Below are 10,690 nucleotides of genomic sequence, written 5' to 3'. Positions count from 1 at the left end.
ATGTCAGACGTAACTATGGTACCTTACACAAGTGTACCCTGGCTTAATCCAATCAAAATTATATTTATGCACATTTAAAACAACGGGAATTCTTTAAAAGGAAAGAATGCCTCAACTCGGACACTTCTATCAAGCTTCTTCTTTACCGTGGCCTCCTCTAAATAACACAAATGTCACCATCGACACAACGTACACACACCTCTATAACCCATTCGTTATATGTATGATGGCCTCGGGTTTCTAGGTACCACTAGATCCTATCCAGTCAGCTAACCGCCGTATACACAATGTACAACAAGAATAAAATTGCAGACAGTCGAGTCGAACGTTGCACTCATGTCTTTAATGAATTCTCCTCCTTGCTGTGCATGCGCAAGCCCAAGTGCGTGTGCGCATGCATGTGAATGAACGAGCGGTAAAACTGTAAATGAAACAATGAAGATACACTGTATGAATATATAAAACATTAATTCTTGGATTACAGTATGTTGAGCATACATGTACATAATTCTCCATTAACACACAAAAAGGTTTGCTTCTTCTGAACAAACAGTAGTACACTGTCTTGTACTGCATATCATTATACATACATATTATGTATCCATGTATTCACTACACATCATAAAGTGGCAGCTTTGTGATGTCATTATCTATTCACTGTTACACTGTAGCAATGTTAATACACTTTGTACACTGTTGCAATGTCAACAAGAAAAATAATGTTTAGAGGCCGTAATATACGTGTAAAGACCCTGTACCAGACTTACAGACTTGTGCTCTTCCAAGCATAGAAGCTTTACCCTTGTGATCGACGCATTCGGATTGTGATCCTGTCCCAAGCTGTGAAATGATGCAATAAATTGCAAAGGTTTGTATGGAAAATCCAAATCAACACACACTACACATTTCATGCCTACATGTATCACTACGCTTGCCTTCAGGTTTCCATAAAGTAAATAATACTCTCCTTAAACCAGAGCTGCTTAAAATGCTATAATAACACTTCCTGTCACATAAAGATGTAGAAAATTAATGTTTCAGCCTGTATAGGACGACATTTAGTCTTATGGGACGAATACCCGGTACTTATGGGTGTAATACGTACAGCACGCATCTCAAAACACAAAAGACAAAGGACAGTCTTTTATTCATACTGATGTCTAAATGCATTATTTAGACTGGCACTGTTCACACAACATTTTTAATTATTACTAGTCTTCATCATTACTAGTATCAAATCCAACCTCATATCTACTTTTGAATCTTCACCTGGAAGTCTTACTCAACAAACTGAATTGCTCAACTGTACAAATCAAACTCTATCTTTAAAAAGTTGTGAATTAAGTCTGGACGTATAATTACCACCATATAAACCGAGTGCTGAATACTGGTTTACACGTCATATCAACTCACAGTTAAGTGATAAAACAAAGAGCCAATGCGAGTCTACGACGCTACAACTACTCTACACGCAACATACATAGTACAATACACAATGCGTAGCTGTCAGTCCTGCGCTATATCAATATGTACCGTACATAACCTACACTAGCGTTACTTACGCTAGACCGTTCATGGAATTCTAACCACACAAAAGGCGTTTAGATTCTCTTTTATCAACTGTGAACAAATGATAATACTAGCCTAGGTATGAAAAGCCGAAATTGCAAATCAATTCAGCGCGAACAGCACAATATGTAGCCTATAGTTAACCGAATGAACTCGCATCATTTCTCACACTGAGACCCTCATACTACGTAAGTGATGCTGTAGCACTATAACCATAACCTACACAGACATTACGAGTCATCAATTAATGCAATACAAGGGTTCTCCCTATTAATTAAAACCATGGCTGAATTACAGTACAACCCTTATGGACAACATTGTGATTATACCGTGCCTACACGTACTGCACATCTCTCTTGATCAACTTCGATCCTCATTATCTCTTCCACCATAAATGCATTAGGAATGTATATGATTGTGTCTATAGTGTGCCTACACTACACATCTCTCTGGTTAAACTTCAATCCTTCTCAACTCTATCAACATAAATGCATTACAAATGCTGCATAGGTAGATTGCTTTAATCAAAGACCATCAACTCAGCATCCTATCACACTAGGCGCCCCATACTACACAGCACCATGCAATACCAGAGTACACGGATCACGCTAAACGCCATATAGGCCTACTGTTACACAGCGCTACATTATATAGATGATGACTGGCGGGGGAGGGAACATACCGAATGTTCCACCCGAAGGGTTTGAAATGCTATTGAGGGAGGTTATAAGTCCCGAGACGAAGTCGAGGGACTTATAGCCTCCCGAAGTAGCATTTCAAACTCTGAGGGTGGAACGTTGGTACATGTTCCCGACAACAAGTCATCATCTGTTATATTATATGGGTTAGTCAAATACGTCAACGTCAACCACCAGCATAACCATTTGACAACGCACTCGATCGCTCGCGCAGAGCCAAATTCACTGTGCGCGCGCGGGTTCTTCTGTCATTCATGGATTGTTACGTGAAAATGTTTTCCCATGGGAGAACATTACAAAGAATGTTCTCCCATGGGCGAACATAACGAATGTTCCTCCATCACGTGACTGTGTTTAGCCAATCACTAACCGGTATTTGACTAACCCATTTAATATAATACACTGTTCAATACCGTAATTGGTCACGTACACAAACCTACGCAGGTCTGCAGTCCTTGCATTGTACTACTGCACTACGAATACATTGTGCGTACAAGACTACGGCAGCCGCAACTAACTACGCCCGTACACACAACCACGTCCGTACCTAGACCGACTTAACAAAGGTACGCACATACATAGAATACCGTGCATTCAGTGCCATTGAACAAAACCACGATCAAGCAGAGACAAATAAACCGGCTTAATTTCGGCCATGGTAAACTACTTCTGTCCACCTTCATTTTGTGTGTAATTGTCGAGGTTCTTCTTTCCATCGACTCACCTGTTAACAGCAAGCAGAGAGGTGCCGTATACGGCAACCACTCTGCTCTGAGCACGCCCTCTACCGTCAACTGTAGCCATTATATGTTGATTGTGTACCCCTTACACATGTATAATATGACACATGTATAATATGACATGCTGTTTCTTAAACTTACATTCCGTTGGCAATCCATCAATTGCCGAATTGTATCGACTGTGCTGTAATTTCATGGTTCTATCGTTTTGTCTAATTTGTGAAGTGTCTGCACGAAAATATTTAATTGGAGAACATAATGTCGACTTGCTGTCACTCGATTATGTTTATCGATTCGCCGACTGACTGATGTATATAAAAGCACATAGAATTATATAAATGTAAATTTTGTAAGTTATTATTCAAAACATCCAATAATGCAATAATACGTATTGTCACACAAGTGATGCCAATGTTCCTGTTCTCTTCCCCTACTCTTATTATCCCTCTATCATCGATTAAAAGGACTTCCGATAGCTATCATTAATAGTATTTGAAACGGAACATTGCTTTATGGTGCTCTTTTACCTATGGCCCTACACGAAAATGTTTCGCCGCGCTTGATGTCAAAATTATGATTACCTAATAATGTACATAAAGGACGGCGGAACGGTCCTTGCTGGGGTAATACGTTCTGGTTGTCTCTTCAAGTCCAGGTGGAAGCATCTAAATATTGTTACTTAGTTATGAATTACTCTCAAAGAAATGCCTTTGGTCTTTTATAGTTTTTGGTATTTATAAACAAGAAACTGAGGTTTTTAATGTCATGACCAAAGTGTTCCTTGTTCCGTTCATGCTACCTTCGCAACATGAAATATGGTATCTAATTTGGGTTTTCATTGACACAAACAGATTTAATTCCATGTTATTGTGAGGTAACACTTTCAAACATTTATAGTTCCTTATTGTGTCTAAGTTGGTTCTTCCATAAAATGTAATGAGAAGCCTGATGTTTTATTCAAGTACTTATTTATAATATTTTCAAGTGGGAACTAAAAATACATGGAATGTATCATTGAACCCTGGACTTCTAGTTTCGGCTTTTGATTTAGCAAGATATAACCAGTATCTTTCCCAGGAGTGTGTACCAAAGGTACGCAACTATTCAGTCATTTGTTTAATAGCAAACTGGTAGTGTCATCATTTCACAATATTTCCAGTAGAGTGGAGAACGTAAAGGCTAGAGAATGCATTTGTTCATCGCAAGTTTCAATGCATGACTCTCGGTTTATTGACCTGTAAACAACAGACTATCTATCGATGATAGATTTCGGAAACGTTATTACCTGCGTGAAAATGGCTGTTGATATTGCAGTTGGTCTCAGCTATTCATTTGATTCTCCATGTAAAAACTTACTGTTTCCAGTACAAGTATATAAAACAAAATAAGGTATTTCATGAGTAACTGTTACGAAAAGGGATGTGCTCTAAAAAGATATGTCAACATACTTAGTGACCACCTCATCACTTCATTTTCCTAGTTTATCCTTAGTCTTCGTTGGGACCCATGGGTTACACTATGAAACAGGCCTATTGTTTACATTGCAACATTTTGCAATATACCTTACCACTGCATTTTCGCTGATGACTCGCACCTGTATCTTCATGTGATCGATATTAACCAGGCGGTCAGGACAGCAATGCTCTTTGCATGTGTCGCAAGCATCAACCTCTGGAATTTTAGAAATAATCTCATGTTATAGCGGGTTCACCACATGACTTTATATGCGCATTCTCAAATCTATCTTACCTTTACACCTAATATGGTTATATCTAAATACACTCATTACCTTTGCTATTGCTTGGTTAAAGTTAAATATCGCGAATCATGATAAGGAACCACACACTTGAAGATACACGTCATTGCATGTTTCATGTGGTAGTTTGATCTGCATATAGGTTTCTATCTTCTAACAGGCACCCCTCGAACAGTGCAGACTAGAGAGTGATCGCTAACTTTACAAAACTGACTTTAATAAAATAAACTGTACTCTCATGATAAAGCACCAGTACAGAATTAATGCAGTCAATTATTGGACTGAAATGAAGTTTTCATTGGACAGGTCACTACACCACTTTGGGAAATCATTGAAAGCGCACAGGGGGGTCACCAGCTTTTTTTCAAGAGGGGTGCGTTTTGACACTAAATGTAACGAGATTTTTTTGACAGACGTTTGGAATTCAGGAAGCTCTCAATCCCCAGACTTTTAGTTTTTTTTTTAAAGGGAAACCAAGCGGGGAAAGGGCACCGGCGTAGCTAGGATTTCATCTTTTTTTTTTTTTTTTTTTTTTGGGGGGGGGGGGGGGGCTGTTAGTATGCGAGGGAGCGAAGCAAACGAGCGCGAGCGAACGGAGCGAGCAGGGGGGGGGGAGGAGGGTGTGGGAGGGGGTTGTCCCCCTCCCACGGTGAGAACTTTTTTGCATTTTGATGTTGTAAATGATGCAATTTGATGCATGTTTTTGCTTGTTTTATCGACTTGAAACAGTCCCACTTGTTTAAGGTAGCAGTATGTTTTGATGTCGATTATTATGGAACAATTTGCCTATAAAATAGTATCATCAAAATAAACTTCCTGTTTTAATATTTACACTGAATATCATGAACGCGACAAAGCAAGAGCGAGCGAAGTGAGCAAGGGGGAGGGTGTGGGAGGGGGTGTCCCCCTCCCACGGTGAGAATTTTTTGCATATTGATGTTAGAAATGGTGCAATTTGATGCATGTTTTTGCTTGTTTTATCGACTTGAAACAGTCCCACTTTTTTAAGGTAGCAGTATATTTCGATGTCAATTATTATTGAACAATTTCCCTATAAAATAGTATCATCAAAATAAACTTCCTGTTTTGATATTTACACTGCATGAATATCATGAATGCGACCAAACAAGAGCGAGCGGAGGGAGCGAGGGGGGGGGGGTGTGGGAGGGGCTTGTCCCCCTTCCACGGTGAGAATTTTTTTTTTTCATTTTGATGTTGTAAATGGTGCAATGTGATGCAGGGTTTTGCGTGTTTTATCGACTTGAAACAGTCCCACTTGTTTAAGGTAGCAGTACATTTTGATGTAAATTGTTATTGAACAATGTGCCTATATGACCATTTAAATAAACTTCTTGAACTAGTATTAATTCATACACTGATGTCATGAACGTGACCGAGCCCGAACAAACGGAGCGAGCGAGGGGGAGGGTTTGGGAGGGGGTCATCCCCCTATCACGGTGAGAACTGAAATTGCATTTTTATGTTGTAAATGGTGCAAATTGATGCATGTTTTTGCTTGTTTTATCGACTTGAAACAGTCCCACTTGTTTAAGGTAGCAGTATGTTTTGATGTCGATTATTGTTGAACAATTTGCCTATAGTTTCCAAAAATAAACTTCCTGATTTAATATTTACACTGAATATCATGAACGCGACGAAACAAGAGCGAGCGGAGTGAGCGAAAGGGAGGGTGGGGGAGGGGGTGTCCCCCTCCAACGATGAGAACTTTTTGCATGTTGTAAATGGTGCAATTTGATGCAGGTATTTGCATTTTTTTCATTGACTTGAAACAGTGCCAGTAAGGTAGCGGTACATTTTGATGTAAATCATTATTAAACAATTTGCCTATAAAACGGTGTAGTTAAATAAACTTCTTGTATTGATTCTTACACTGAATATTATGAACGCTGTCTGTTAAGCAATCAAACAGAAAAAAAAGCATGCACACGAGAGTGTACATAAGCGGCATTTCTTCCCAAATGAAGATGATTTCTTATTTTCAGACCTGAAATTCAGCGATCTGGTGCAAACTTTGGGTGCAGTACAACTGTACTTGAATTTTTTTGCAGCCCCCTCTCAAAACAATGATTTAAACAAACAGTTGGTTTTTTTTTTTCGGTGAAATGTTAATGGTTCTTATTTCGAGTGTGCATCATCTCTGTGTATATATGTACAAAGTATAGTGAGGTAGCGCTTAGGGGGAGGATGTGGGAGGTGGATACCCCCCTCCCGCTCGACGGAGCTTTTGAGTTTTTAGAATTGAAATCAAGCGATCTGAAGCACACTTTTTGTGAGAAATCCGGAAATTGTCATTCCCCATCGCATAGTGTACTTAGTCTATAGAAGGGACAAGGCAATGGGAGGGTGGTAAGATACCTCTCCCATATTCAATTATATTTTTCCGCCTTCCAAATCCCCGGTCAAAACCTTGGGGGGGGGGGGGGGGGGAGAAGGGCGACTGCCTCATCGCCCCCCCCCCCCTTGGCGATTGGGAAAGGGTTAATTGTTAATTGAAAGGGGATGATATCCCCTCCCCCACGACGGAATTTTTGCATTCTATTTTAATTAAGTAAAGTGACAGATTTGGTGCACACTTTCGATGAAACATTATGTAAATCTGTCAATCTATATGTGTATCAAGTCCATGAAAAGTAGACCGAACGAGGGAAGGTGTGGGAAGAGGTATCCCCCTCCCACACGAGAGAGACTTTGCTTTTTTAGAATTGAAATTCAGCAACCTGCCATCTGGTGCACACTTTGGGTGAAATAATTGGACAGATTTCTAGCAAAACCAAAAAAAAAAAAAAAAAACCAAGAAAATCTTTTCATCTCGGGAAATATAATTATTTGGAATGGGGCAGATGGTGTGCTTGCCCTCGAACATTCTATGGACTCGAGGCAACTTTTTTTTTTTCTGCCAAAAAGCAAGAAAATCTTCTCATCTCACTAATGAATATGCTTGCCCTTCCAATGTTTAATGGGGGTAAACTTTTTTTTTCTGACAAAAAAGCAAGAAACTCCTTCTCGTCTCCTCGTCTCCGGAATTATGGGGGGGGGGGGGGGTGGGCAAAATGATATACTTGCCTCTTATTATTTTTTTTTTTAATGAGGCTAAGGCTCGCACTTGGGCTCGCATTATCAACATGGATTGGTCAGAAGTAACGTGCTGTACGTAGACCCTACATACTTGTAAGTAGCATACGTACATGCAAACCTGTACGTGCTCCGTACCGTACGGATGTACAGTACGGTCGATAAATAGTAAACACTGTAGAATACTCGTACTTACTTGGCAGTAATGTGCTGTTAGTCTTTTGATATTTCTACATTGTGGACGTTGTGATTTAGTTTTTTTTTTTTTTTCTGAAGAGCGTTTTGTAATGCATGATTGATAACAGTCGTCATGATAATACAAAATAACAATCAAGATAATGATGATGGTGAAACAAGCACAACAGCCGAGCTAAACTGAGTACGTATTATTTACTCGTTGTTGTTGTTTTTTCCCGTCACCTTTCCCTAAGCTTTCCCAACCGCTTTATTTACACACGCACACTTCGACTTTGTATTTCCATAATGGACGAATTCATTGTTTCCATGTTCACATGCATACAGGTTAAAGCTTATACTACTTTGCATGCTTGTGCATTTTACTGAGCTTGGTAATAGGTCTAACAAAATCATGGCGGTAACTCTACACGAATGACACATTTTGGAATACAGGTAATATGGATTCCTAAAAGGTAATGTACCGTCGAAGTTCATCCGTGGGAGCATATGCATGAAGGTAATTACTATTACCATCAGGGTCCTCCATGCGTGCTTAATAGAGTCAGGCTAAGCGAAAGCTGCAATTATAATTGAAGGAGCAATTTTGGAACAAACACTGCCATTCCTATACGACGGGATCGTCAATTTGACTGTCCCTGCTGTCCGCAGTTCACGTGGTGGCGCCATAATTTTCCTCTCAGAAATACACTGTACCTCGTTGAGAGTTGTCAAGAAGAGAATACTCACTACATTTCGGTGTGCTTTACTTTGTTTGTTTGTTTGTTTGTTTGTTTTTGGTCTCTGTGGGATGTATGTTTTGACTTAAATAAATATAGATTTTGAACTGAGTTTGATCAAAACTATAGAGTTTAGTATACATGTTTTATCTTTCCAGTTGACGAGCACATCTAAAGCCCGCCGCACACTATACGACTCACAAACTTACGACTGACAGACTTTGGATTCAAAATATATCACAATATCCTCAGAATAAACACCGCTTGTTTACTTCAGATCCAAAGTCTATCAGTCGTAAGGTGCTGAGTCGTATAGTGTGCGGCGGGCTTAACGCCTCCCACAACATTTGAATAGGATTGTCTTATGTGATACATCCAATCATTTATTGACGTATCTCCAAAATGTACTTAAAATTACATAAGATGATTGTCCTTATCATATCATGTCTTGCCGCTGATCACAAGGAGATTTTGTAGAGGATTCCAATGACTATAATTCCGTGAACTACCACAGTAAATTGTAGCTACTTACAAAAGGAACAGTTCGGGTGAAGAGGAAATTGGGCGATATGTTTATCCAATATTCAAAGTCCGAATTGCAGTATATATGATATAAAAAGTCTAGGGACTAGCATCGTACCCAGAAGAAGGAATAATACTTTCTAGAATCATCTGTGCTCAATTATCATTATTTATTGTTGTCTTGTAAAGGCTTAGATAGAAAAGCGAGTTATGTATGGTGGTATGACTCAAATGAAAGAAATGATTAAGAGCACATAGACGAAACTGATGGTTTACTCTTTTTCTTCAGTTATTTTTAACACCAATAGATAAAAAAAGCACACACAATAACAACTTACTATAAGAAAACGGGCATTGTATAATTAGACCAGCACTGGGAAAAAAAAAAACGTTAACAGAAGTTCATTCGTGAAGGTTTTAAGAAACCAAAAAGATATAGCTTTATTAACAGTTGTATAGTTGTTTTGGGCTGTCATGCCTCAGAACAAAAGCGATTAAAATCGCTCTTGCGAGCCCAGACCGGCATGTAGCATTACACTTTCTTTATTTATGTTTTGTGTCATTTTTATGTGCGTGGCATCTGTTATGCATGTTGTTCTGTTGTGCTGTAATGTTTCTTTTTTGGTCAAATAGATAATGATTAATGAAAATAAAAAGTTGTATTTCTTGTTTGATTTTGCTTCGTACAGCCTCCTTGTAACGACTGTCTTCTCATATCAATGATATTACAAGTTACTATTGTGATAGCGCAGGTAACACATTAATGATTAATACTATATAAGGTGACCAGTATGAACAATTACTTTTCGGCATTGTCGTTCGGGAAAAAGTTGAAATCACACGGATAGCAACTGATCACAATTTGCTCTTTAGCTATTACAGTGTCTTAGAGATAATATCTACCTGGCAGGTTATTTGTAACTGGAGATATAATAATATCATCCCTAAAAAAAGAAGGAAAAAAACAAAACAAAAAACAAACAAACAAACAAACAATCTAACCGGGAGTTGTCATTGAAATGAATTACAGCCAAATCAACCTTCTCGTGAGAGGTAAATGTTCGGTTACCCAAAAATACACTATGGGCGAGTCTACATGAAGCCCGCAATTGGCAGGGTCATTATATTCAGTACTCACAAAATCGTTCTAATCACGTGTTCGCGACGAGAAATCTCTCGGGTTGTATCGTTACTGCATCACCCTAGTAATGGAGACATGTCCATTCATACTTAATTCTGGTTCAAAAAGCATTATTGTTTCCAATATATGTGCTTGCTTATGTTTCTTCACAATGTAAAGTGTACGATCTCATCCTTTGCATGTTTGATGATATTATTTAGACCGTTGAATATGGATGATAAAACAAGCTTTCTTACAAGGAGCACACACGCAAAGCA

The sequence above is a fragment of the Diadema setosum genome, chromosome 19 (assembly GCF_964275005.1).
Source record: "Diadema setosum chromosome 19, eeDiaSeto1, whole genome shotgun sequence".
Lineage (NCBI taxonomy): Eukaryota > Metazoa > Echinodermata > Echinoidea > Diadematoida > Diadematidae > Diadema > Diadema setosum.
The sequence above is the reverse complement of the archived record's forward strand: the minus strand, read 5'-3'. Positions refer to the sequence as shown.